The sequence below is a fragment of the Oncorhynchus keta genome, chromosome 18 (genome assembly GCF_023373465.1).
Source record: "Oncorhynchus keta strain PuntledgeMale-10-30-2019 chromosome 18, Oket_V2, whole genome shotgun sequence".
Lineage (NCBI taxonomy): Eukaryota > Metazoa > Chordata > Actinopteri > Salmoniformes > Salmonidae > Oncorhynchus > Oncorhynchus keta.
The window spans coordinates 11,211,220-11,238,509 of record NC_068438.1 but is presented as its reverse complement, the minus strand read 5'-3'; the positions used below and the strand labels follow the sequence as shown (position 1 = coordinate 11,238,509).

Genomic DNA, 27,290 nt, shown 5'->3' with positions numbered 1-27,290 from the left:
ATAGCACACGTTTTTACACACAACGAGGTAGGAGGCTTTGAGTTGTAATGAAAATCCAAGAGTGACCCTGACCCCATAATACTACATCCTCATGGTCCAATTATTGTTTACTTTCCATCAAATCAGGTTATGACTGGTATTTACAGAGCCCCTTATCTACAGATTCCTCTGCCATACTAATCTAAATGTCAAAAATCCACTTATGACGACCCCTTTCTGAGTGAGGGTTGTAAAGAAAGAGGTTTGATGAATGCCTAAGAGGGTGCTCATTATTTATTGTGGGGGAAAACACATGACATAATTGATATGTCAGAGAAACGCAGCAGTGACATAATCAGGTCTTAGTTGATATAAATAAAACAGGAAGGCAAACTGATTAACTTCATCTTCCCCTCGCTGACGGAGTGATCAAAGAGCTTGTGGGGAGCAGGTGCTAAACTCGGAGGAGTTGCGGCGATGTGTGGCGCAAGGATTAAACAAAGCCATTCCTGTTTTAAACACAAGGTAAGCCCAGGCACTAATCAAAAAGCTCCTGTGAAATTGACACTGTGTTATGCCTATTACAGACCCAGAACAGCAGGGGATACATGCTCTCCAACCGGCAGAGCTGACTTATACAGAACACAGTCTGGTGGAGCTGACCTCATACTCTGTATGACTAATGTGGTTCAACAATCAAGCAAGTTTCTGCTTTATTATACATCTAACAGTTAATATGGCCGACACTCATGGAGTTACTGTTGTCTACTCCCACCACTAGCACTTAAAGGACTGTGCACTCCACAGTCCTTTGGTAACTTACTATAGCCCCCTAAAGATATATGCAGTGATTATTATGAAAAGTCCCTCTATGATTTTAACAGTTTTCATTATTGGAAATGTAATAAACCTTGAAGATGATTGATCTCATCGTAAAGAATATCTTCATGATTAAAGGCATAACTCATATTGTTAATCGTAAAGATTCTGAACAGCTGTAACGAGTACGCTGAGAGTCGGTAAGCAAGTTCAGGGAGTGAGTGTTTTAATAAATAAAATAAACAATGAACACGAAACACAAACAATGCACCGAAATGAAAACAATCAATAACATCTGAGGAAAGTACCAAGGAGAGTGACAGATATAGGGAAGATAATCAAGGAGGTGATGGAGTCCAGGTGAGTGTCGCAGGTGCGTGAGACGATGATGACAGGTGTGCGGGATAATCAGCAGCCTGATGACCTAGAGGCCGGAGAGGGAGTATACGTGACAACAGCAAGTGGAAAAACGTCAAGCCAACGTGCTAACTGTCCAAAGCCTGGTCACTCGCAAAAGGGTTTGTTGTATTAGATAGAGGAGACAAACTGACAGTCCTTTAATAAACTGTTGTTTCTCTGTTCAGCTGTCAGCGAAATGGTTCCTCTTGTCCAGCCATCCCACCAATCACATCCTATTGAGAGAGAAGAGACATACAGGTGTTGTGTCTTTGCTATGGATTAAGTGTTATGACATGCTATTTTATAAAATAATGTCTCTGTAATTAATATTACCTGATTAAACTAATCATGTAAATGTAGTTAACTAGGAAGTTGGGGCACCACGGAAGACTGTTTATAGAGCTGTTGTCTTCCGAATAAACTCTTAAAGACCTGGTAATATTGTATATCAATAGCAGTCAATTATTCATCGTCACCTTATTCAGTCTCATCTAAATGTTGTAAAAATCTTCACGAACTCTGGCTAACAAGTTGAATCATCAATACCAAATTTGGTTTAATTATTTATTTACAAAATAATCACACAGAATGACATATACACAGGATGGGTCATACAAGAAAACGTCCCTAGTGGACGGAACCGATGTGACGGCTGGTTACCCAAAGAAAGGGGGTTGGGTTTGAATGAAAGAGTGGGAAGATTGTGTCTTTATCGAACCTTATGAAGTGATGAGATCGAAAATACAGAATCTTATGCATTCTAAATAACCGCCTATTTCAAAAAGGAAAATGCAAGAAATATTTACTCTGAGCTGTGCTTCGATAGATTAGTCGAAAATGGAAGGCTGGGTTGCCCAGCAGAGATCTCACTTGTCCTTTGAAGAATACATCTTTTGTCGTAGAATGGATACGTTGTAGTACCATCGTCGTGTGGTAGAACAAATACATTGTAGTACCGTCTTTCTGAAGAGATTGTCCGTCCTTCCTAGCCCACGTTTACAGCTGCTGCTGCTAACCCGACTTCTAGGATGTATCACTTCTTTAGTGAATAAGAGTTCAAAGTTCATACCAAGTTGCCATTCTATAATATTCTGGCTGGTATAGTCGAAATTCATTCTTCCAGCGTGTCGATCGTCACCTCCAAGGTGAAATTTGCCATTCTAAACATATGGAAATCAGTCTTCAAGTCACCGGGAACACACTGTTAATTTCGTAAGGTTGTTGTCGTTCATCCATTTGCAACCAGAGCTCACACTGAGGTTGGGTTAATTCTGGTGTTGATATTAGCCCTTTTAAAACGTATGGACAGGAGTCCTCCCATCATCGGGAACATCAGGTTGACTTTCGTCAATGGGCTTTTGTAGTGGTGGAGAGAATGGAGTGTGTCATTGTTCACATGGGCAGGGCCACTGAGTGAGCATAGTTCACTTATGAAAACAATTCTCTCATTTGGAAGCTAAAATTACATTTGATCTTTTCACAAATAGTTTTATATTTAAACATTTAAAGTACACAACAATTCCATGTGAATCCGATAACTAGAATGTGTAGACGTTCCAAGATACAGTTTATGTCATCCTATCATCAGTAATAATGTCTCAGACGACAACTGATCTGACATCATATTCTTTAAGTACCAGCGGATATTTCAACTGGTTGGATTACCGAAATATGGTTCCGTTCCCCACCCTTTTGATTTTACCAGACTCTCTCTATGATAAATTGCTTTCTAAAAGTCCAATTTGTAGAGTAGAGAGAGAAAAGGGGGAAAGGTATTTATGGGGGTCAACAACAGGGCAATGTCATGACACAGGTCAGCTTATAGTGAGACAGGTCACACACAAAGCATCTAATACCCTGACTACACCACTCCCGTCGCGTGCGCGAGTGTTGCAAAATACATTTTGAAATCTATATTATTCAATTATTGCACCCACACTGCTAGCTCGCGCGTCTGCATTGTCAATAGCTAAAATAGAAGTCAGTTCTATTTGTGACGCAGATTGCGGTGCAAGTCCTGCCTCTCCCAACTCCTCATTGGTTTATTGAAGCAGATACCCACATGCCATCTCCTCATTGGTTATGCCCACGTGGGTGATTGAAAGACGAACTGTGTTGTCGGTCATCGTGGTAATACTATGAAAGTTTAGAAGACAATCACCATATAAGCTCAAAGAAGAAAAAGCCAAGGAGGGGAAGGGAGATGACTAGAAATTATTTGGTTGACCGTTTTAAGTGTGGATTAATTGTCGGAGTAGAGGACCTTGTGTATTTCAGGTAAAATAACAACTCAATGTTTATATCCCAGGACAAATTAGCTAGCAACAGCAAGCTACCTAATTGGACAAATTAGCTAGCAAGTGCAAGCTAGCTAGCTAAATTGCCATACATTTTTAATGCTTTTCGACCTGTCCCCAAATTAATATAACTGGTTCAGAGTTTTGTTTTGGTATTTTAACCTGCGTGTCGTGATCACGTTTGATGTGGGGGGACAAAATACATTTATGCACGATGGCACATGCGCGCAGCCGGTTTGGGTTCCATCTAAGTCTCTATCTTGGAGCCCAACAGCAGCCCAAAATAGTCTGACAAAAATCTTTGCAACGGTCTGACATTACTTAGTAGCGTCCATTACAGGAAACAATCTATCACCTCCACTTTTTGGACTTGCTGAAATGTATGCTTGACTGTGAGGCTATTATGTATTACAGGTTCTAGAGGTCCTTTGTAAGAGTGTAGCAATCACGTCTCTAAAATAATCTCACCTGTGCTTCAGCAGTCATTATATCACAAGCTCTTCTATTTTGAGTACCAGCTCACTGTCATAGCCATTACCAGTGACTATTATGAAGTCATACAAATTGGGAGAACTTTAATGACCTAGGGTGTCAGTAGACTATTGACATTACAATGACTTTCAAATGTGATGAATCATTTGCTTATGAAACTACTTTTGGAACTACCATCAAACTCAAAACAGCAAAGATTATGAGTTTCCTGGATCCACAATATTCCACTTACCCTTGAGCAAAAGACCAGATATGTGTGACCCGTTTCAGGAAACTAGGCGTATGTTGCTGGTCACTACTTCACAGGAGAGCAGTTTGAACGTAACCTTTTATTTATATCAAAATCCGTTTTTTGGCAGAAATGCTTTCCCGAACATGTGCACTTTCATGTGCCTTAATAACAAACGTGTATGCCATCTGTAAATATGAATACAATTGTTAAATTACAAGTCTAGTTGGTTTAGCCAGAGAAAAGTGAGCAACCTTCCTGCTAGCCATGGTTGGCTGAGATAATGAGTGGGCTGGACATGCCGAGAGAGGAGTTTGGATTGGTCCACCATATAGCACGCTTCTGTCTAATTGAGCTGGTCAGTATGTCTATGTAATCCTGTCTATTGCAGCTTTAATTTTTTTAATGTATTGTGTAGTAAAGCTGCCTAAGTGTTGCTTTCCACTTTCTGGAAGGCTGACTTTTGAAATCAGTGGAATTCGTGTATGATACCTAAGGAGATGGAGAAAACACCTGTCTCCAGATTTCATCTTCAAAGGGCAACCATGGCATCTGACAGGAGACGCGTCCATTTGTGAATGATCTATACGGGTAAGATAGTCTAGCTAGCTACATTTTCAGATATTACACATTTCTAATTTTGACAGAAAGAGCCATTTACCTAATGTTAGCTAGCTAATATGGAACCTGGTTGGTTAGCTATCTACAGATTCACAAAGGGTAGTAACGAGTAATGAGTTGGGATTGTGGCTCATTGTTTACCTAGCTAGCTAGCTACATGTCTTAATAAAACACTCCACTATGCAAGTAACCATTTTGTGTGCATTCGAAAATTCAGCCTGGCCATTTACTCTGATTTCAGGGCACTCTCAACTGAGTATGCCTGAGTGCAGAATAACAGTTGAATGTATAAACGCTCAACACCCACTGAATATGACCAGTGTCAGTAAACTTCGGCAAATAAGTGTAATTAAATTGTTGCCAGCAGCACAGTTACAGTCCGCACCGCTCGGGATAACATGAAAACAGCCTCTAACTAGCTCTGCTAGGGTGAGTAAAATGGTCAGAGTGAGGTATTCTCTCATGTGTATCTGGAAACACCTAGCAAGCTAGCCAATGTTAGCCAGTTAGATTGGGTGCTTGATTGCAGTTGTGAGGTCTGAATGTTCGGATCAACCCTACTTATCGGCCAGAGAGTCCAGTGTTTGTTTTTACGAACAGACAATCTGACAGCACAGTTGCAGTCACCAACGCTCTCATTTGTGTCTGGGTGCTTGACTGCTGTTGTTAGTACAGAATGCTCGGGTCAAACCTTAAAGAGATGGGTGGGGCTAAGGCTTAAGAGGGTGTGAATGATGCTGAATGGGTGTAGACAAAGAAAGGCTCTCCAGTAGTAGTAGCAAAACAGTGGTTCCCAACTCCAGTCCTTGAGTACCCCTAACAGCACACATTTTTGTTGCAGCCCCAGACAAATATGGTCACATATTCATATCATAATTAATAATTCTCATGGATGAACTCCTCTAACTATGAGATTTTATATATACTGCTGGGCATGAGCCGTAAAAGACCTGTTAATAATGTAAGAGTATTGATTGGTACTGTGAGGGAGTGTAACTGGTTTGGCATCAGCCATGTTTCCTGTTGGAGAAAGGCAATCATGGTGAATTTAGGGGAGTTTTCTGTACAAATACTAATGTTCCTCTCTGGGTGGAAGGGAGCAGTGAAACTACATGATGACTCTGGGAGAACAGAGAGCTTGTCTAGTGTGACCAGCTATATTCTGCTTCTGGTGATGGCCAGTTAACAAAGCATGACAGTAAACTTTTCCTGACACTTGACTTTTTATCTCATAAGTTTTGTTCTTTATACCTTTACCCTCTGCCCTTATCGCTCTCGTTTCAACTTCAAGTGTACCTTGGATTTGGAGGTGTCAGACAACATCTGTGTTAAATGCCCCTTAGAACTTCATAGATACAAAAAGCTGTGAATGTCTCCTTTTAATTTTTTTTATTGAATATTTAAAACATCAATTAGCAACTCCACTCCCACTTGTCTTCAATTCCACATCCCAACCCTCAGCTTCCCTCAGCCCATCCCACCTATCTCTGCTGGCCACCCTCTTCGGATTTCTACGCAACATATATCTTTCCACTATGCTGTGATGTTTAACGTACAATTTCTAATCAAATAGAATCCACAGATTGCGAGTTGAAGATAAATAGTTTTACTAAGAGTATTAGTATATTAGTAATCGACTGACCCGGTCTCAATTTTAGATTAATGTTATGCATTTTCAGCCATTCCTGAACCTGAGACCAGAAACAGGCTACCTGAGGGCAATACCAAAATAAATGGTCTATTGACTCTGTATCCTCACAACAAAATCTGCAGAGCTTCGATGAATATTCAACATTTTGTTCATGCAAAGAATTCTATATAATAATTTTAGCTGAAATCTTGAAGTCTTGAATCTTGCGTCATTGTACAGTATATATAAACCCGTACCATTGTATATATAAACTCGTACCATGGAATCTGAAAAACTATTTTGCAATCTGTATTGGCACAGTTGTCAACATCCTTGTCCTCAAATGAAACTGGTATACTTTCTTATTTATGCAATTTTTTATCTATTTTTATTCCTCCGCCAGTTTTGATCCTTTATATTGGGCAGACAGACCAGTTCCCTACCTCCTCCCGCTGCCACCTGCCTCCTCCAGTTTTGATCCTTTATATTGGGCAGACAGACCAGTTCCCTACCTCCTCCCGCTGCCACCTGCACCCTCCATTTTTGGGGTAATGCTGTAATCAATTGGTTGTAATCTTGGATTTAGCAGACCTTCCCTTACAATTCTGAAAACTCCATGAAAGACATAACTCTACCATTACAATGTAGAATATCATATAAAAACAAAATAACCTTTTCAAACATCTTTCCCATACAAGTATTTTATAAACCAGTAGATTTGAGTTCAGCCATAATACTTGTTGTTATATTTGTTCTATCTTTTCAGGGGGATGAAATTGAAATTGTAGCCAGATCTGCAATGCTTGTTTGAAAAAGAGAGATACTTTGAAAAAGTATCATTTTCAATTCATCAAAAATGAGACATGGCAATCTGCACAAAGGCAATTTTTAAACAATACATGACCTTTTCTCTTCTTTAGAAGGCTTTCGATTTTCAGATTTTTGACCCAATTTTCCCTTGGAAAGCTCAGCATGCAAAGGTGTATTTGGCAGACATAACAGGCATAGCCAAATTTTAAAACCTGCTTCACAGATCTGAGATTTAGCCTTGACGGTCTTTGGGAAAAGAGATGTATATTTTCACACTTTAACTGAGAATCTGACTCAACACTGCTCTAACTTCTACCCAAACATCGCTCAAGGCTTCACAATCCACTTTATTTCCCCCTTGCGCGCACACACACACACACACACACACACACACACACACACACACACACACACACACACACACACACACACACACACACACTCTTTACTTTAAGAGCCAAGACATGGAGTGCAATATTGAGCAGCAATAATGGATTTTTATCTCTTACCGATATATAGGGCCTTGGACAGTTATTTTCTTCATTTGAGAAAAAAAGAATGTTTGTATCATCCCATCTCCAAGGCTTTTTGATCTAATCCTCCTGTCAATTGCAATCAAAATATAATAGTTTTTCTCATAGTGAAACAATTGGACACTCACACAGTAATAATGTTGCTGTCATTGAATGTCTCTCATGTCAAGAATTCCTCTACTCAATGAAGTCACTTTACCAGAGGAGTTCAGTGTTCCCGTCGTTGAATCTGTCTAGCTAATATTATAGAATATTTTATGACAAAGCCCCTGTAGAGGCTCTTCCTTACATCTGAAGACAACAATGGAAGTACTTTCAGAGGGCTGTCTAAACTAGTAGCTATTGAGGAAAAGCAGATAAGGTGTGTCCATCATCGGAGACAGACTGACCCGGAGCTGCCGCTTCTCTCTCTGCTCTCTGGGCCTAGCAGTTCTGGCTTTGTGAGAGCTTTCCCACTCTTTCTCCATCGGTGCCATGATAAGCCAGTGTCATGAGATCCCCTTAGACCTGTCTGATAAAGAAGTCCACAGAGAGCCCTAGACTGGGCCCCAGTCATTCTACATTCACTATGTATAATTGATGTGATGCCTCCATACTGCAACCCATACAGGCTGAGTATGGAGTGCAGCAGGGGTGTCCACTGTGGCTAGATAAGATAATATACCCCAACCAGATCATGAATGATAACTGTAGCTGTACGACCATGAATGATATATCAGCAGACAGCAATGTTTCAAAAGGCCTACATAATTCCTTGATTGTCGGGTTTGATTCTCACAATCATAGGCTACCCCTTAAAACACAAATACTGTAAGTCAATCATTGCTACACGGGAAAATAATTTATATTTAACTATGCCGTATCAAATACTAATGAGCCTTAGGTGTCTGTACTTCCATGATGTCACATATTGTCGCATATGAAAGATAAACTGAAACCCCAAGTGGCACTCAGGGACTTGAGGTGGGTTTTAGCTGTAAATGTTTCAGACAGAACATCTGGAAAGTGCAGCTGAATGTTCCTGTTTGTCATAACAACACCTCTGCCCCTGCAGTGACTATAGGTTGTTATCAATACAATGTCATAATAAGGTGCTGAGTGTTCAATTTGCCTGCTGGGGGGAAAGAGACTCGTAGCTCCACAAAAACCATTGACAACTGAGTGCCGTTGGGATTGTTAAATAAATGTAAACTATTTGGTTGCATTATCACCTCATATTTTTCCATGCAAAACAATTGTGCACATTTAGCTCTATCATCAGAGTTATACAGTAAGTAACTGCATGCATTCAGTGATCAGTAAATATCAATTGATCATGTCATTTCAGATATGTGAAACCTCACGGTATCTATCCATATTGGCCACTATTAATTGGATATTTGATTATATAAAATAAAAGTCAAAATAAAATAAAAGTAAACTATAACTGACCATTCGCAGTCTGCCTGTCAAGCAGCAGAAGGGAAAGGGGATATATATATTTTTTTAACTAGGCAAGTCAGTTAAGAACAAATTCATATTTTCAATGACGGCCTAGGAACTGTGGCTTAACTGCCTGTTCAGGGGCAGAACGACAGATTTGTACCTTGTCAGCTCGGGGGTTTGAATTTGCAACCTTCCGGTTACTAGTCCAACACTCTAACCACTAGGCTACGCTGCCGCTGTACAATTGAATGCATTTAACTGAACTGTGTCAAAGGGCGCATTTGCCGATAATGTTTACTTGCAAGCTACCGGTGGAAACTTTGTACAGTTAGCTAAACATAGTGGTGTCATGACGTTACCCTCTTTGGGTACAGCAAGCCCCATCCCCCTCTCCCTGTCTCATACACCCAGGCTGGTCAGAGAGAGGTCGTAAATTCCTGGAGGAGATTATCTCCTCATGGCCACAGTATAGAGATAGAGTAGAGTTTTCATAGAAGAGAACAAATTATTTTCTTCCACCTCACATAACTTGAGGTCCGAACAACATTTATGTTCTGGAGAAGGTATAAAAGATCTGTGAAGAATCCAGCTACGAACTGGTCCGCTTGGTACAATTTTGTGAAACTGATGGGAGTCAATACGGCCACATTACCATATCGCTTTTTATATAATAGCCTCAGATATGAGGCTTACGTCTAATTGTTGTATACAATGAATGAGTGATGATGATACTGTTTGTGAAATTGTGTAATGTGATTTTGGTCTGTTTAATGAAGGAAACTCCAATTCCCTTTGGAGTTCAACTAAATCAGAGGACCGCCCATGAGCCCAGTTATGGTCGGGCACCCCCACCTTGAGAATTCTCAACAGACCATGTTGCTCTCAATCACGAGAGGACAAAGGTTGCAGACCATCTGACCTCGATAACGGGAAGGCCAAGGTTTGAGACCAGACTGCTGAATCTTTTAACCATCCCATGTGGTTAAACTCTTAGACTACCGATACCGACAGAATAAGAACAAGTCTTTGATATTAATTACTAGTCTGCAGCTAGGAATTCGGTATCATTGAACGCGAAGACCGACAACCGTCGAAACATCTATCCATAACGACATGAATGAGTTCAGAGTGACATTATCTGAACTATCCATTCTAACCACGACAGAGAGGGCGGACAAACTCTCCAACAGAAACTAACTTTTCAACAGAGATCCCGACGACACACTGAGCGTAAATATATACAGTGGGGCAAAAAAGTATTTATTCAGCCACCAATTGTGCATGTTCTCCCACTTAAAAAGATGAGAGGCCTGTAATTTTCATCATAGGTACACTTCAACTATGACAGACAAAATGAGAAGAAAAGAAATCCAGAAGATCACATTGTAGGATTTTTAATGAATTTATTTCTTTAAAAAATCCTACAATGTGATATTCTGGATTTTTTTTCTCATTTTGTCTGTCATAGTTGAAGTGTAGCTATGATGACAATTACAGGCCTCTCTCATCTTTTTAGTGGGAGAACTTGCACAATTGGTGGCTGACTAAATACATTTTTGCCCCACTGTATATTGATTGCAATTGTTCCCGAATGAGTGAGGGTTCATGTGCAAAGGATTAGCATTTCAATTGTTCTAATTATCAACTCTTTAGTGACTTCTCAGCTGAACCCCAGTCCCCTTTAGTCTAACAAGCCGCCATGCCAGTTTAGCCCAATAGGGCACATTCCCCTATCATTTCTTGTAACCATATTTACTTTGTTTGTTTGTGTGTGCACTTCTGTGATTGTTTAGTTCGTTAATAAATACATCATTTAAGACAATTGATGTATGGATGACTCATAGTGAGGACTGGGTTCCTGCAAATAACCAACAATTTACGATGTTTGGAATGAGACTAACGTGAGGTAAAGAAGAATTAATTAATCAGAAGACTATTGATCAGATCTGAAAATATCTGAAAAGTTATTTTAGGAAAATTATAACTTTAATCTGATTATTTACCTTGGTGCCCCGACTTCCTAGTTAATTACAGTTAAATGATTAATCAGTTTAGCCGCGTAATAATAATTACAGAGTCATTTGATAAATATTAATCTTCAGTTTAATGATGTAAAAGACACGACAGTGGTAAGTAGACCTACTTTTTCTCCAACCAACATAGGCCTATATAGACAAGTTCGCTAACATTATCCCACATTGTTTTTAAATAGTTGAATCCAGATTGCTACTGACAGACATTGATTGATGGACCATGACAAATTGGCTACTTAGCTAATACCAGATCACATCAATATGGCTAGTTAACAAGCTAACTTTAATGGGATAAACCAGATTACTATATCCAATTATGGTTTGATTTGCTTGTCATCTATATTGGTGATGACAGTAGTCCGACTGACAACTTAACCAGGACAATGTCAAGCTCTTTCCAAATGCCTTATCTGGTATGAAGCAAGCTAAATGAGATATGTTGCTAGCTTAATGCCAAACAGATAAGGCTACCCTAATGTAACTGAAAATACATGATCAATTGATGTATAACCCTGATAGAGCTAAATGTTGAATAATTGGAATTGTGTAGTTCAAACTATGCCCTTCAAGAGGTGATGATATTAAATCCAAATAGTTATAAAATGTATTTAACAATCCCTTGAAAATGGCACATAGTTGTCAATGGTGTAAATGGAGCTAGTGGTCTCATTTCCCCCATGAACCAAATCAAACGCTAGTATGATGTTTTATTGATAACAACCTATAGAAAGAGTCTATCCTTCAACACAGGAGGTCCTCATATAGCTGGTCACATTCAAAATACAGAACACAGCCCCGGGAAGCAGCAGGACCTGGCAGTTAGCCTCCACTTCTCAAACGGCTAACTGCTATCAAGGGTGATCTAGCTATTTAGGCTATAAGACTGCTTTCATTTTGGTCAGACAGATCAACTGGAAAATGTCTGGACATTCAACAGGTCAGTATTCATTAGAATGTACGTTATTTGAAAAGGTAATCGTCATTCTTCAAGATAAATCATTTCAGTGTAAAATTTGCCTAAATATTATTTGTCAAAATGTAATTAAATACTATGTGGATAGACTATTCAAACAGTTTTGCCTTTAATTTGTCACTGAGGCTATAGGACATAAGTAGAGTCGTGGAGCATACAGTTGCTCAAGCAGTCATTTTCACTGCTTGGTTTTGTCGGGCCCTCTTCATGACTATCTTGGTGTGCTTGGACCATGTTAGTTTGTTGGTGATGTGGATGCCAAGGAACTTGAATCTCTCAACCTGCTCCACGACAGCCCTGTCGATGATAATGGGGGGGGGTGTTCGGTCCTCCTTTTCCTGTAGTCCACAATCATCTCCTTTGTCTTGATAACGTTGAGGGAGAGGTTGTTGTCCTTGCACCACACAATCAGGTCTCTGACCTCCTCCCTATAGGCTCTCGTCGTTGTAGGTGATCAGGCTTACCACTGCTGTGTCGTTGGCAAACTTAATGATGGTGTTGGAGTCATGCCTGGCCGTGCAGTCAAGAGTGAACAGGGAGTACAGGACTGAGCACATCCGCCTGAAGGGGCCCCGTATTGAGGATCAGAGTGGCGGATGTGTTGTTACCTACCCTCACCACCTTGGGGCGGTCTCGTCAGGAAGTCCAGGATCCAGTTGCAGAGGGGAGTGTTTAGTTCCGAGGGTCCTTAGCTTACTGATCAGCTTTGAGGGAACTACGGTGTTGAACTCTTGAGCTGTAGTTAAAGAATAGCATTCTCACACAGCTGTTCCTTTTGGTCAGGTGTGAAATGGCAGTGTGGAGTGGAATAGAGATTGCATCATCTGTGGATCTGTTGGGGTGGTATGCAAATTGGAGTGAGTCTAGGATTTCTGGGATAATGGTATTGATGTGTGCCATGACCAGCTTTTCAAAGCACTTCATTTCTAAAGACATGAGTGCTACGGGTCGGTAGTCATTTAGGCAGGTTACCTTAGTGTTCTTGGGCACAGGCACTATTGTGGTCTGCTTGACACATATTGGTATTACATACTCAGACAGGGAGAGGTTGAAAATGTCAGAGTACCCGTCCTGGTAATCCGTCTAGCCCTGCGGCCTTGTGAATGTTAACCTGTTTTAAGGTCTTACTCACATCGGCTCTGGAGAGCATGATCACAGTCCTCCGGGAACAGCTGATGCTCTTGTGCATTTTTCAGTGTTACTTGCCTTGAAGCGAGCCTAGAAGTGTATTAGCTCGTCTGGTAGGCTTGTGTCACTGATCAGCTCTCGGCTGTGCTTCCCTCTGTAGTCAGAAACAGTTTGCAAGCCCTGTCACATCTGACGAGCGTCGGAGCCAGTGTAGTACGATTCTATTCTTAGTCCTTTATTTTCGCTTTACCTGTTTGATGGTTTGTCAGAGGGCATAGCGGGATTTCTTATAAGCTTCCGGGTTAGAGTCCCACTCCTTGAAAGCGGCATCTCTACTCATTAGCACATTGCGGATGTTGCCTGTAATCCATGGCTTCTGGTTGGGGTATGTACGTACAGTCACTGGGGAGACGACGTCATTGATGCACTTATTGATAAAGCCAGTGACTGATGTGGTGTACTCCTCAATGCCATTGGAAGAATCCCGGAACATATTCCAGTCTGTGCTAGCAAAACAGTCCTGTAGCTTAGCATCTGCTTCATCTGACCACTTTTTTTATTGACCGAGTCACTGGTGCTTCCTGCTTTAATTTTTGCTTGTAAGCAGGAATCAGGAGGATAGAGTTATGGACAAATTGACCAAATGGAGGGCGAGGGAGAGCTTTGTACGCTTCTCTGTGTGTGGAGTAAAGGTGGTCTCTATTTTTTTTTCCTTCTGGTTGCACATTTAACAGAGGTAAATGAGGTAAAAACGGAATTAAGTTTGCATGCATTAAAGTCCCCGGCCACTAGGAGCGCCGCCTCAGGATGAACGTTTTCCTGTTTGCTTTTGGCGGTATACAGCTCATTGAGTACGGTCTTAGTGCCAGCATCGGTTTGTGGTGGTATGTAAACAACTACAAAAAATGCAGATGAAAACTCTATAGGTGGATAGTGTGGTCTACAGCTTATCATGAGATACTGTACCTCAAGTGAGAAGAACCTGCTGTTCTATCCTGCCGATACAGTGTTTAACCTGCCAGATGTATGTTATTCATGTCTTCGTTCAGCCATGACTCATGGTAACATAAGATATTACAGTTTTTAATGTCCCGTTGGTAGGGTATACGTGCTTTTAGTTTGTCCAATTTATTATCCAGCAATTGTACGTTGGCCTATAGTACCGATGGCAAAGGCAGATTAGCCACTCATCGGCGGAGTCTCATAAGGCACCCCGATCTCCTCCTGTGAATGACGGGGATGAGGGCCTGTTCGGGTGTCTGGAGTAAATCCCTCTCATTCGACTCATTAAAGAAACATTCTTCGTCCAATTCAAGGCGAATAATCCCTGTTCTGATGTCCAGAAGCTCTTTTCGGTCAAAAGAGACGGTAGCAGCAACATTATATACAAAAATAAGTTACAAACAATGCGAAAAAAAAACTAACAAAATAGCACGGTTGGTTAAAAGCCAATAAAACGGTAACCATCCTCTCCGGCACCATTACCTAGCCAAGGCATTAGTAATTCTATAAGCTATTCTATTTTGTAGAATTTCTTTGTGCTGAAAATCCAAGGAAATCAGACAGAAGCATTGAAATATTAAACCCACTGCATGACTAAAAATAACCAATGTATGGTGGGTTTGCCATGTTCCATTTATACAGACAAATCTACAGGCCCTCATTGACCGTTGGTTAACACACATGGTAACATTGAGAGTGATTAATTGAAAGGTGAAGTCTCTATTCTGCTTTTGCTTAATAGGAGAGGAGATGGAGGGGGAAGATACTTCAACACGTTCAAAAGAAAGAAGAAGAATAGCCGAAGTGTTTAAATCACAAGATGAACACGATCCTCAAGGGAACAAATAAGACTAGCGGCAGTCCATCTCTAACAGCTTATCTACGTTAGTCAGCTGGAACGCTTCCCTGCAACACCCATAATACATCACAGGGAGAGAACAACCCAACAGCAACTACAGCACAGGGTTAACAGGGTGAGTTATGGGGCTAATGATCTTACTCTAGGGCTGTAATACACACACACACACACACACACACACACACACACACACACACACACACACACACACACACACACACACACACACACACACACACACACACACACACACACACACACACACACAGTGAGTGGGCTATAATGCCATCAAACACCAGCACATGAAAACAGAAGATCAGTTCATTTAATTCTACTAGTGGGTAATGAAAAAGAGCACACCTTCATACAAACAATGAACAGCTGGGGCATCATATACACAAACACAAGTGAAACTACACCTGATGTGGGCCTTACATCCCTCACATCCTCCCTGCTGCTATCGGCATAAGCATACCTCTGCAGGCAAACACAAATAACTGACAAGGAACCTATTCAGGAGTGAAAAATGCTAATCAAGTTGAGGTGTTTTGTGTTGGTGTGTGACAGCACAGAGGGGGAATAATGCTGTGATTACATCTGCTCTCCAACCCAGCTGATGGCAGATACACAGGTAATACTGTAGCCACAGGCAACACACACAGAGAGGAGCCTGGAAGTTCAATCAGGAAGCGTGTCTCAGAAAGGATGTTATGATTGACGTTAACTCACTCACTCCCAACATCCACCTTTTGATGGATAGGAAGCCATTGAGAGTTTTAGAGGCTTCCTCCCCTAAACGACAGCAAAGCCATTCCTCACTGTCTTCTCCTTGAAGGTTTTTAGCAGCACTGACTTACCTGAAAGAAAAGACAAAGAAAAGGAAGTGGCATTAGGTGGTGAAGATCACACAGTCATACAAATTGCTCAACATCATGATTTCCATTTATTTTAAACAGGAGAACAATACAAGAGATGCATTAACTCTGCACCTGTCCATAAACAGGTGCTCAAAATGGTGCAGGAATAAATGGCAACAGTTTTACGGGCACCTAACCAATTGTGCTATTATGTGTTTTTTGGGGGTTATTTGTAATTTATTTTGTACATAATGTTTCTGCCACCGTATCTTATGGCAAAAAAGAGCTTCTGGATATCAGGACAGCGATCACTCACCTCAAATTAGACAAAGATTTTTTCTTCTGTGCATGTCTGTAAACATCAGCTGGTGCACAAAATTTAAGGAAGTCTCTAGATTTTGCTCGCCTGAAGTAGGGTCTTATGATAAACAGTAGACCACATTATTTGCCAAGAGAGTTTTCATCTATACTTTTTGTGGCTGTTTATTTAACACCACAGATGGATGCTGGCACTAAGACCGCACTCAGTCAGCTGTATAAGGAAATAAGCAAACAGGAAACCGCTCACCCAGAGGCGCTTTTAGTGGCCGGGGACTTTAATGCAGGCTTACCGAATCTCTATCAACATGTTAAAAGTGCAACCAGAGGGATTTTGTTATTTAGATGAGACATGAGTACAAAGCTCTCCATCAAGTTGGTAAATCTGATCACAATTCTATCCTCCTGATTCCTGCTTACAAGCCAAAATTAAAGCAGGAAGCACCAGTGACTCGGTCTATAAAAAAAGTAGTCAGATGAAGCAGATGCTAAACTACAGGACTGTTTTGCTAGCACAGACTGGAACATGTTCCGGGATTCTACCGATTGCATTGAGGAGTACACCACATCAGTCACTGGCTTTATCAATAAGTGCATCGAGGACGTCGTTCCCACAGTGACTGTACGTACATACCCCAAACCAGAAGCCATGGATATTCGCACTGAGCTAAAGGGTAGAGCTGCCGCTTTCAAGGTGCGGGACTCTAACCCGGAAGCTTATAAGAAATCGTGCTTTGCCCTCTGATGAACCATCAAACAGGCAGAGCGCCAACACAGGGCTAAGATTGAATCATACTACACCGGCTCTGATGCTTATCTTATATGGCAGGGCTTGTAAACTATTACACACTACAAAGAGAAGCACAATCGCGAGCTACCCAGTGACACGAGCCTACCAGATGAGCTAAAACACTTCTATGCTAACTTCGAGGCAAGCAACACTGAGGCATGCATGAGAGCATCAGCTGTTCCGGATGACTGTGTGATCACGCTCTCCGTAGCCGACATGAGAGAGACCTTTAAACAGGTCAACATTCACAAGGCCGTGGGGCCAGACGGATTAGACTAATTAACTGTGTGCTTCGGGCATGTGCTGACCAACTGGCAGGTGTCTTCACTGTCATTTTCAACATGTCCCTGATTAAGGCTGTAATAGCCATGAAGTGCTTTGAAAGGCTGGTAATGGCTCACATCAGCACCATTTTCCCAGAAAGCCTAGTTCCACTCCAATTTGCATACCCCCCAAACAGATCCACAGATGATGCAATGTCTATTGCACTCAACACTGCCCTTTCCCACCTGGACAAAAGGAAGTCAATGCTATTCATTGACTATAGCTCAGCGTTCAACACCATAGTACCCTCAAAGCTCATCCTCCCTAAGCTAAGGATCCTGGGACTAAACACTTCCCTCTGCAACTGGATCCTGGACTTCCTGACGGGCCGCCCCAAGGTGGTGAGGGTAGGTAGCAACACATCTGCCACGCTGATCCTCAACACAGGAGCCCCTCAGGGGTGCATGCTCAGTCCCCTCCTGTACTCCCTGTTCACCCACGATTGCGTGTCAGGCACGACTCCAACACCATCATTAAGTTTGCAGACGACACATCACCGGCAATGACAAGACTATAGGGAGCCTATATGGAGGAGGTCAGAGACCTGGCCGGGTGGTGCCAGAATAACAACCTATCCCTCAACGTAACCAAGACTAAGGAGATGATTGTGGACTACAAGAAAAGGAGGACTGAGCGCGCCCCCATTCTCATCGACAGGGCTGTAGTGGAGCAGGTTTAGAGCTCCAAGTTCCTTGGTGTACACATCACCAACAAACTAGAATGTTCCAAACACACCAAGACAGTCATGAAGAGGGCACAACAAAGCATATTCCCCCTCAGGAAACTAAAGAGTCCTCAGGTCCTCAAAAGGTTCTACAGCTGCAACATCGAGAGCTGATTGCATCAACACCTAGTACGGCAACTATTCGGCCTCCGACCGCAAGGCACTACAGAGGGTAGTGCGTAAGGCCCAGTACATCACTGAGGCTAAACTGCCTGCCATCCAGGATCTTTATACCAGGCGTTGTCAGAGGAAGGCCCTAAAAATTGTCAAAGACCCCAGTCACAGACTGTTCTCTCTACTACCGCATAGCAAGCGGTACCGGAGCACCAAGTCTAGGACCAAAAGGCTTTTCAACAGCTTTTACCCCCAAGCCATAAGACTGAACAGGTAATCAAATGGCTACCCGGACTATTTGCATTGTCCCTCCAACCCCTCTTTTACGCTGCTGCTACTCTCTGTTTATCATATATGCATAGTCACATTAACCATACCTACAGGTACATACTACCTCAATTAGCCCGACTAACCGGTGTCTGTATATAGCCTCGCTACTCTTATAGCCTCGCTACTGTTATAGCCTCTCTGCTGTTATTTTTCACTGTCTTTTTACTTACCTATTGTTCATCTAATACCTATTTTTTACTTAAAAATTGCACTGTTGGTTAGGGCCTGTAATTAAGCATTTCACTGTAAAGTCTACCTACACCTGTTGTATTCGGCGCACGTGACAAATAAACTTTGATTTGATTTGAAACAGTCTAATTACTTTTGACACCTACTCTCTCACTTCTCCCGATTTCACTTTCCACAAAGGTAGTGAAGTGTGACAAAGAAACGTCCTTGACAACAGCTCTCCATGAGTGGCATATTTCGTTTCAGATATTGAAGATGAAGGTCTATAAAAGCTGTAGTCTCTCAGAGAACATCAATGATCTGTCAAATCACATTATAGTCAGGTGTGCAATTAAACATCTACTTGATTATCATTGTAAAAAGCAATTGACATCCTATTTGAAGAGGAAAATGATACCGGTTGGTCTATGACAGTTAGACCATAAAGAACACCAACTGGGCTATGACACTCTAGGTGAAAAAGCGTTGGCGTATTGGAATAATTCCAGACACTTTCTATTATACCTCATAGAAATCGCAGACAGATTATTCATGTCACTGTTCATATTCCAAATAGCCTTTCTCTACAGGGTGAGGCTAACTTCATCAGCTTCGAGACAGACACACGTCCTTCCTCCCGATATTTGTGTTGGTATGAGAGCGGTGTCTGCGGAAAGCTGAGTGTCATACCTATTGACCTGTGCCTTAAAATATTTGGTGGGACATACAATAATAAATAATAATAATAATAATACAAATGTATAAGAGCAGGCCGAGCCGATGATCTCATTTCAAGATGGCTGTTACCTACATTCCGGTTAGCATCGTGAAGCATAAACGACATAAACACGGAATACGTTGATTCACACCGAAAGCCGGGATTCCACAGATCATTAGGATGTCTTATCTGACCTACCGTTATTGATCACCAGTCCCTAGAGTCAGATTTTTTATTTTACACAACGTTTTCAAACATTAAACGTCATACAAGGTAAGATTCAATTTGTTTTGTGTTTGAGCTATAGATACATGGGGGGTATGAAATGAATCCTCCGGTTGGTAGGAACAAATCTAGCCATTTGCCAATGTTATCTGATGATGTATGACTTAATGGCAATATTGAATGTCCACCAAGTGACTTTGTCTTTGCACATGAAAAATCTGATGAAAACACTTGGACATCCCCTCTATGTCCCCTGACACCACCGCAATGTTAGAGGGAGGTTGGTGTTGTAGAAATGTAGTTTTTATAGCAAACAATAACTTTTAGGCACATCCATTATGCAAAAACAGTGCAATTACCACATTCGGACGCTTTGGAGAGATTGAAGAACACTTGAATGTACCCTGGATACTCCATAACACCACCACAATGTTTGAGTGAGGTTGATATGGTAGAAATTGTGTGTTTATACTGAACAAATAGCATTTATGGATTGCAAATGCGTAATATCACTGGAATGATCTAATTTACAGACATATATGCCACTTTAGAGAGGTTTAGGAGCACATGGAAACGTCCCGTGACCAAAACATCTTCCCATTTCTAGTTGTTAAGTCTATCAATCCCATTTTTTCTGATATTGTTCACATGTTGTGGAAGCCATCTGATGTGTTTCCAGCTCTGAGCATCAATAATTCACTTAAGCTTGTCATTGAAAGGTTACATTCAAAATAAAAAATAAAAAATGTTGTGTGTGCTTGATCTGGTGTATTCTGAACTACGTAATTCCTATCTATCTTCTAAACATTTCCTCATAATCTACCAGATGTCTTCTTTCCAGATATACCAAGTTTTGGCATGTCAGAATCATGTAATTACATATGAATAGCAGTTACTTTTGGGTATGTCTATTTAGGCAGAAATCTACATTTTTCCATTACATTTAAGAGGTTAAGGGGGAACATGCACTGTTAATCAAAATGTAATGGGCCAATACATTCTCTTTTATATACGTATGTATCATCCAGGTGAAAGTACTGTATTTGTCATTATGACAAAAGCTGACAACTGAAGAACAATGCTAAGCGCTAGTCCCACAACATTAAACTACATTTCATTACATACTAAAAAGTATTCTAATGAATACTACGAGTTAAAAAGTCTACCTAACTTGAAACCTATTCATTTAAAGAATCTAAAATATCACTGAATAATTTAGCAGAAACAGTCAAATGGCATTGCATTCAGGCAGTTACTCTTACTGAAAGAGCTCAGTCTGTAGACATGTACAAATTGGCCTGAAAGTAATATTTTCCATCATATTCCTTTAACAAAGATCAATTGATTACTACAGTATGTAGAGCTTAAGAGCAAGTACAGATTACTCGGTGTCACATTTGATTGAAGAGGTACTTGAATATATTCTCCACAGAAGATTACTATTTCGCCACATAAAAATAACCTGGTAGTAGAATTTGCATGTAGAGTACAGCTCTGGCCTAGTTCCTTTTAGCAAAAAATGTAATTTACTCCTGACCCCCTTTGACTAAGGGATCCTGAATCGGTCCAGAGGGTTTTAGTGGAGTGACATCAGGTCAGCCTTGTACTAAATTACTGTCAAGCATGTCATCGGAAATGGCATGGATGAAACACTTTTCACCTCCCACTCTCAAAGGTAATTAATTACACACTAGAACCGCTAAAACAGTCATTTTGACTGCTCATTAATTGTTTTGTTTTATTACTCTAACATATTTTTAAATCAAGCCCCCCTCCATCCTTGTCTTTTCCTAAATAAGTCTACATACAGTGGGGCAAAAAAGTATTTAGTCAGCCACCAATTGTGCAAGTTCTCCCACTTAAAAAGATGAGAGAGGCCTGTAATTTTCATCATAGGTACACTTCAACTATGACAGACAAAATGAGAAAGAAAAATCCAGAAAATTACATTGTAGGACTTTTAATGAATTTATTTAAAAATTATGGTGGAGAACAAGTATTTGGTAACCTACAAACAAGCAAGATTTCTGGCTCTCATAGACCTGTAACTTCTTCTTTAAGAGGCTCCTCTGTCCTCCACTCGTTACCTGTATTAATGGCACCTGTTTGAACTTGTTATCAGTATAAAAGACACCTGTCCACAACCTCAAACAGTCACACTCCAAACTCCACTATGGCCAAGACCAAAGAGCTGTCAAAGGACACCAGGAACAAAATTGTAGCCCTTCACTGGAAGACTGAATTTGCAATAGGTAATCAGCTTGATTTGAAAAAATCAACTGTGGGAGCAATTATTAGGAAATGGAAGATATACAAGACCACTGATAATCTCCCTCGATTTCCACGCAAGATCTCACCTCGTGGGGTCACAATTATCACAAGAACAGTGAGCAAAAATCCCAGAACCACACGGGGAGACCTAGTGAATGACCTAGAGAGAGCTGGGACCAAAGTAACAAAGCCTACCATCAGTAACACACTACGCCGCCAGGGACTCAAATCCTGCAGTGCCAGACGTGTCCCCCTGCTTAAGCCAGTACATGTTCAGGCCCGTCTGAAGTTTGCTAGAGAGCATTTGGATGATCCAGAAGAAGATTGGGAGAATGTCATATGGTCAGATGAAACCAAAATATATATTATATTTTGGTAAAAACTCAACTCGTCGTGTTTGGAGGACAAAGAATGCTGAGTTGCATCCAAAGAACACCATACCTACGGTGTTTTTCTGCAAAGGGACCAGGACGACTGATCCGTGTAAAGGAAAGAATGAATGGGGCCATGTATCGTGAGATTTTGAGTGAAAACCTCCTTCCATCAGCAAGGGCATTGAAGATGAAACATGGCTGGCTCTTTCAGCATGACAATGACCCCAAACACACCGCCCGGGCAACAAAGGAGTGGCTTTGTAAGAAGCATTTCAAGGTCCTGGAGTGGCCTCGCCAGTCTCCAGATCTCAAACCCATAGAAAATCTTTGGAGGGAGTTGAAAGTCCATGTTGCCCAGCAACAGCCCCAAAACATCACTGCTCTAGAGGAGATCTGCATGGAGGAATGGGCCAAAATACCAGCAACAGTGTGAAAACCTTGTGAAGGCTTACAGAAAACGTTTGACCTATGTCATTGCCAACAACGAGTATATAAAAGTATTGAGAAACGGTTGTTTTTGACCAAATACTTATTTTCCACCATAATTTGCAAATCAATTCATTACAAATCCTACAATGTGATTTTCTGGATTTATTTTCTTCTCATTTTGTCTGTCATAGTTGAAGTGTACCTATGATGAAAATTACAGGCCTCTCATCTTTTTAAGTGGGAGAACTTGCACAATTGTTGGCTGACTAAATACTTTTTTTGCCCCACTGTAACACACTGTCAGTGTTAGAATCGTAATATCACAAACAGAAGAGTTACAACCAGATTAGGAGGGCATGTCATTTTTTAAATGGTTTTCCACAGTTGCCCCTCCTCCCAACAGTCAGGCCCAGTGATGCCAACTTAGCAATTTTGTTGCTATATTTAGCAACTTTTCAGACTACCCTAAAGGCACCTAGCAACAATTTTGGCAAACTTTTAGCTTTTGAAAAGTGACTCAAACGGTAAACTGCACTAATTGTACCTCTAAATTATACCAAAACAATATTCTCTGTCACACACTCAGTCACAACACATATGCCTGGCTGCAAAAGTGCATTGTGAGTGACGTCAGCAGCAGGCGCTCAGCTCGTGCGCAGGCCAGCAGCAATTTCAGCAAATTGCAAATCATTGTTGGCTGACTGCAGTAGTATGCGTTCGATACAAACCCAATGACTATAGTTGGTCACAAATGTTTGATCTCAAACAGAACTTACAACATCAATCAACATGTCTCAATCAAAATGATAATAAACAAACAAATCTAAACTAACAAATGTCAAATCAAAATTTTCAGCTGAGATGGCCAGTCAATTTGAGTAACGTTATTGTGTATTCTACATAATGACGCAGTTTTATGTAATGACGTCATCACGCAATGACATCGCAACATCATTTAGCAACAAATCGACCTGCCTCTAGCAACTTCCCTGGTAGTGTCACGTTCGTTGTAAGGATCGGACCAAGGCACAGCGTGGTATGTGTACATTCTCTTTTAATGAATGAAGCACTTAACAAAAACAACAAAACCAATGACCGAAACGTGACGCTACACAAATTAGTGCAGACAGGAAACTAACCATAGACAAGATCCCACACCAGAAAGTGGGAAAAAGGGCTGCCTAAATATGATCCCCAATCAGAGACAACGATAAACAGCTGTCTCTGATTGGGAACCATATCAGGCCAACATAGAAATACACAACATAGAATGCACACACCCTGACCTAACCAAATAGAGAAATAAAACAGCTCTCTAAGGTCAGGGTGTGACAGGTAGGGCCCAGTGTTGCCAACTTAGCTACTTTGTCGCTATATTTAGCAAGTATTCAGGCCCCTCTAGTGACACATTTTAAAAAATCGACTACCAACAAATCTAGCGACTTTGACGTGAAAGCACGTATCGTTCTTACTCTTCTCAACAAGCAGCGGGTGCTGCCTTTGGCCCCACCCCAGTCCCAAAGCACTCACAGGCGGCCCAGTCTTCGCGCAACAGTCCCTCCCAGCTGCAGTCAGAGCAAGAGATGTTCACCCCCCCGCATCCAGACTGCAAATGAATCGCTCATGCGGGAAGGGTGATACCACCCTGGCTTACATTCAGGGCGGGATGTAAATGTAAAATGTTCTTTGTCTAAAATAAATCACTGCACAAAAATAAAATCACTGCATTTGACTCACAGCCTCAGTCACTTACTCACCTTGTCCACTGTGTGTGTGCCTCTCTGTGACATAAGCTAAACATCTAGCTGGCTAGCTCATCATGTCTCAGTCTAAACTGTACACTCAAAAATACAGGAGTGGGAATCAAACCCTGAATTCAAAGTCTGGTTGAAGCCGTGTATTGGAGATGATACACAGGAATACTGCCTGTATTGTAAGGCTGATTTCTACACCAAACTTAGTGATGTAAACAAACACATGACAACTCAAAAACATACTCAAAAGGCAAAGCCTTATAACAGTTCCACCCAAAACAAGTTGCCATTTATGGTTAAAAAATAATTACTCTGCAAAAAAGGCAGAGACCACCATGGCATTAGCTATCTCTGAACACTGTTCCATGATGGCATGTGATCACATTGGAGAAGCATGTAGAGCTGCTTTCTCAGACTCCACTGCTGCTACCCAATTCAAAATGCAAAATAATTTCTGAAAAAGTTGGTTGCAGATGTGGGTGACCAGCGTTTCAGCCTCCTTCTTGATGAGTCCATGGATGTAAGTGTTTCTAAGTACCTGGGGGTTGTGATAAGGTACTTTAGTGACACCAAGCAGACAATTGTATCAACATTTCTGGGGCTTGTTGAGTTGGAGAGAGGAGATGCCAAATCTATAGCCCGTGCTGTTGTTGCTTTCCTCGAGAAGTGTTGTCTTAAAAAAGAGAAACTCCTGGAGATAGGTAGGGACTGACAATGCCTCTGTTATGACGGGGATTAACAATGGGGTCCATAAAGTGCTGAAGGAGTATGGCCTCAAATATCTGGTTCTTATTCGCTGTGTGTGCCACTCTCTGCAGCTTGCTGTAAGTCATGCTGCCAGTGACAACATCCCCCGTAGTGTGGAGTACTTGGTACAAGAGACTTATAACTGGTTTTCAGTGTCTCCAAAGTGCAGGGAGGCCATATGAGACCATCAACTGTGGGGAGAAACCTTTACAGATAACCAAGGGGTGTGCCACATGTTGGCTCTCCATTGAACCCGCGGTTTCACGCATTTTGGACCAGTGGGAGGAGGTTACGCTGCATTTCGCATTCACCAAGTGCAGTGATCACTGCTATATGGCTGATGTTTTATACTCCATGTACAGTGATCCTCAAAACATATTGTATCTGACCTTTTTGAAGTCAGTGCTGGGTGAGGTACAGTTGGCCATCAAGGCTTTTGAGGGAGAGCAAGTAGATCCTCTTAAGCTACTTGACAGCTTGGTTAGCCTGATCAAGTCTGTGAGCAGCAGGGTGGTGAATCCACTGGCAAATGTTGATGTACTCAAAGGGCCAATAGATGGATTCATCAGTCCGAAACCGTACCTTGGTTACCTTTTTGAGTCAAAGGCAGCTGAGCTCCACCTTGCGCCTGAGGATGAAAACAATGTCCGAAAGCGGTGTGTAGCCTTCACCATCCCCATCACTAATGAGTTGAGGGTGAGACTGCCGCACATAATCGAAGCATTGCAGTACATGTCAGGTTTCAATGTGGAGGAAACTCTAAAGCACAAGAAGAACCCTGGAGAAATAGAAAAAATAGCCAACCTCCTTGGCTATTCCCCTGCAGAGATAGACAAGATTGTCCAGCAATCTGAGATGGATGGCTGAATACTCTCTCGACTTCAGTATTCGAGTGTGGCAAGGACAACCATCCATCTCAGTAAATGGAATGAGACATAAAAAACACACCGGGCTTCTAGAGTGAGATTTGGAAGTTCAGGGCTGCAGCTGATATCAACCCATTTCAAGAACTTGCCATGGCTGCTGTGTCTGTGTTGTCCTTGCCACACTCGAATACTGAAGTCGAGAGAGTATTCAGCCAGATGAGTGTGGTAAAAAGCAAACTTAGAAATCGGATGTCCTTGCAGACCCTTAACTCAATCCTGTACATTCGATATGGACAGAAGCTGTCTGGTGAGGCTTGCTATGAGCACCAGCTGCCTGATAATGTTTTGCAGCTTTTTGGCACATCAGCTGCTTACTCATTTAAGTCAGGTCCCTCAGTTGATGAACCTGCCCTAGAGAGCCTTGACAAACATGACAATGACCCACTCTTTCTGTGAGCCAGCACAGCCTGTGTGTATGTGTAGGGGGGTCTGGAAGAATTTTTTTTTTTTACCTGAATTAGGGCCAGACTAGTTACCAATACCACTGTCAACTGCCATTGACAGTTATTTCTACTGTCTCTTTTTGGTCCATTTAGATTGTTAATGTAGATTGTATACCAAAAAAATAATAATAATGTTATGGTAAAAAAAATAATGTTTTACTGTGACTTGTTGTAGGCTCCTAAGTGGATCATAAGGTTAAAAACCAAACCAAATTAAGAAAAAAAGAATAAAAAATAACATAAACTAAGTAACTCTGCATAAAGGAGGAGGGTTGGAATTGTGACATAAAAAAAAACAAGAATCGACAGAAGAAAGTTCATTTGTAGTTCTAAACATATTTAGGGTGTTTTTTACTCACTTTTTTGTCTCTCTCCTACAGCGTCCATCACAATTACATGCACATGGGCAATTATGCAAATTAGGCGATGACGTCAGTTAGCGACTTTTACGACCGCGGATAGCTACTTTCCTTACTGAGGAGTTGGCAACACTAGGGCCTGCTCCACTTCTTCTTGCGACAGTTGAAATTGCAGTGACCAGTTGATAAA

General features: G+C 41.4%; 1 protein-coding gene and 1 long non-coding RNA gene across 3 annotated transcripts in view; both read right to left on the bottom strand.

The window, feature by feature from the left end:
• The window catches only part of LOC118397254 (limbic system-associated membrane protein-like), a 1,147,967-nt gene that overhangs the window by 727,135 nt on the left and 393,542 nt on the right, over positions 1-27,290 (bottom strand). The gene's annotated exons all lie outside the window — the stretch shown is intronic.
• LOC118397255 (uncharacterized) lies at positions 1,027-27,217 on the bottom strand. The gene is made up of 3 exons (XR_008067792.1): positions 27,101-27,217; positions 15,959-16,086; positions 1,027-1,430 (listed from the first exon to the last, which is right to left on the bottom strand). It is a non-coding gene; the product is annotated as an uncharacterized LOC118397255 (long non-coding RNA).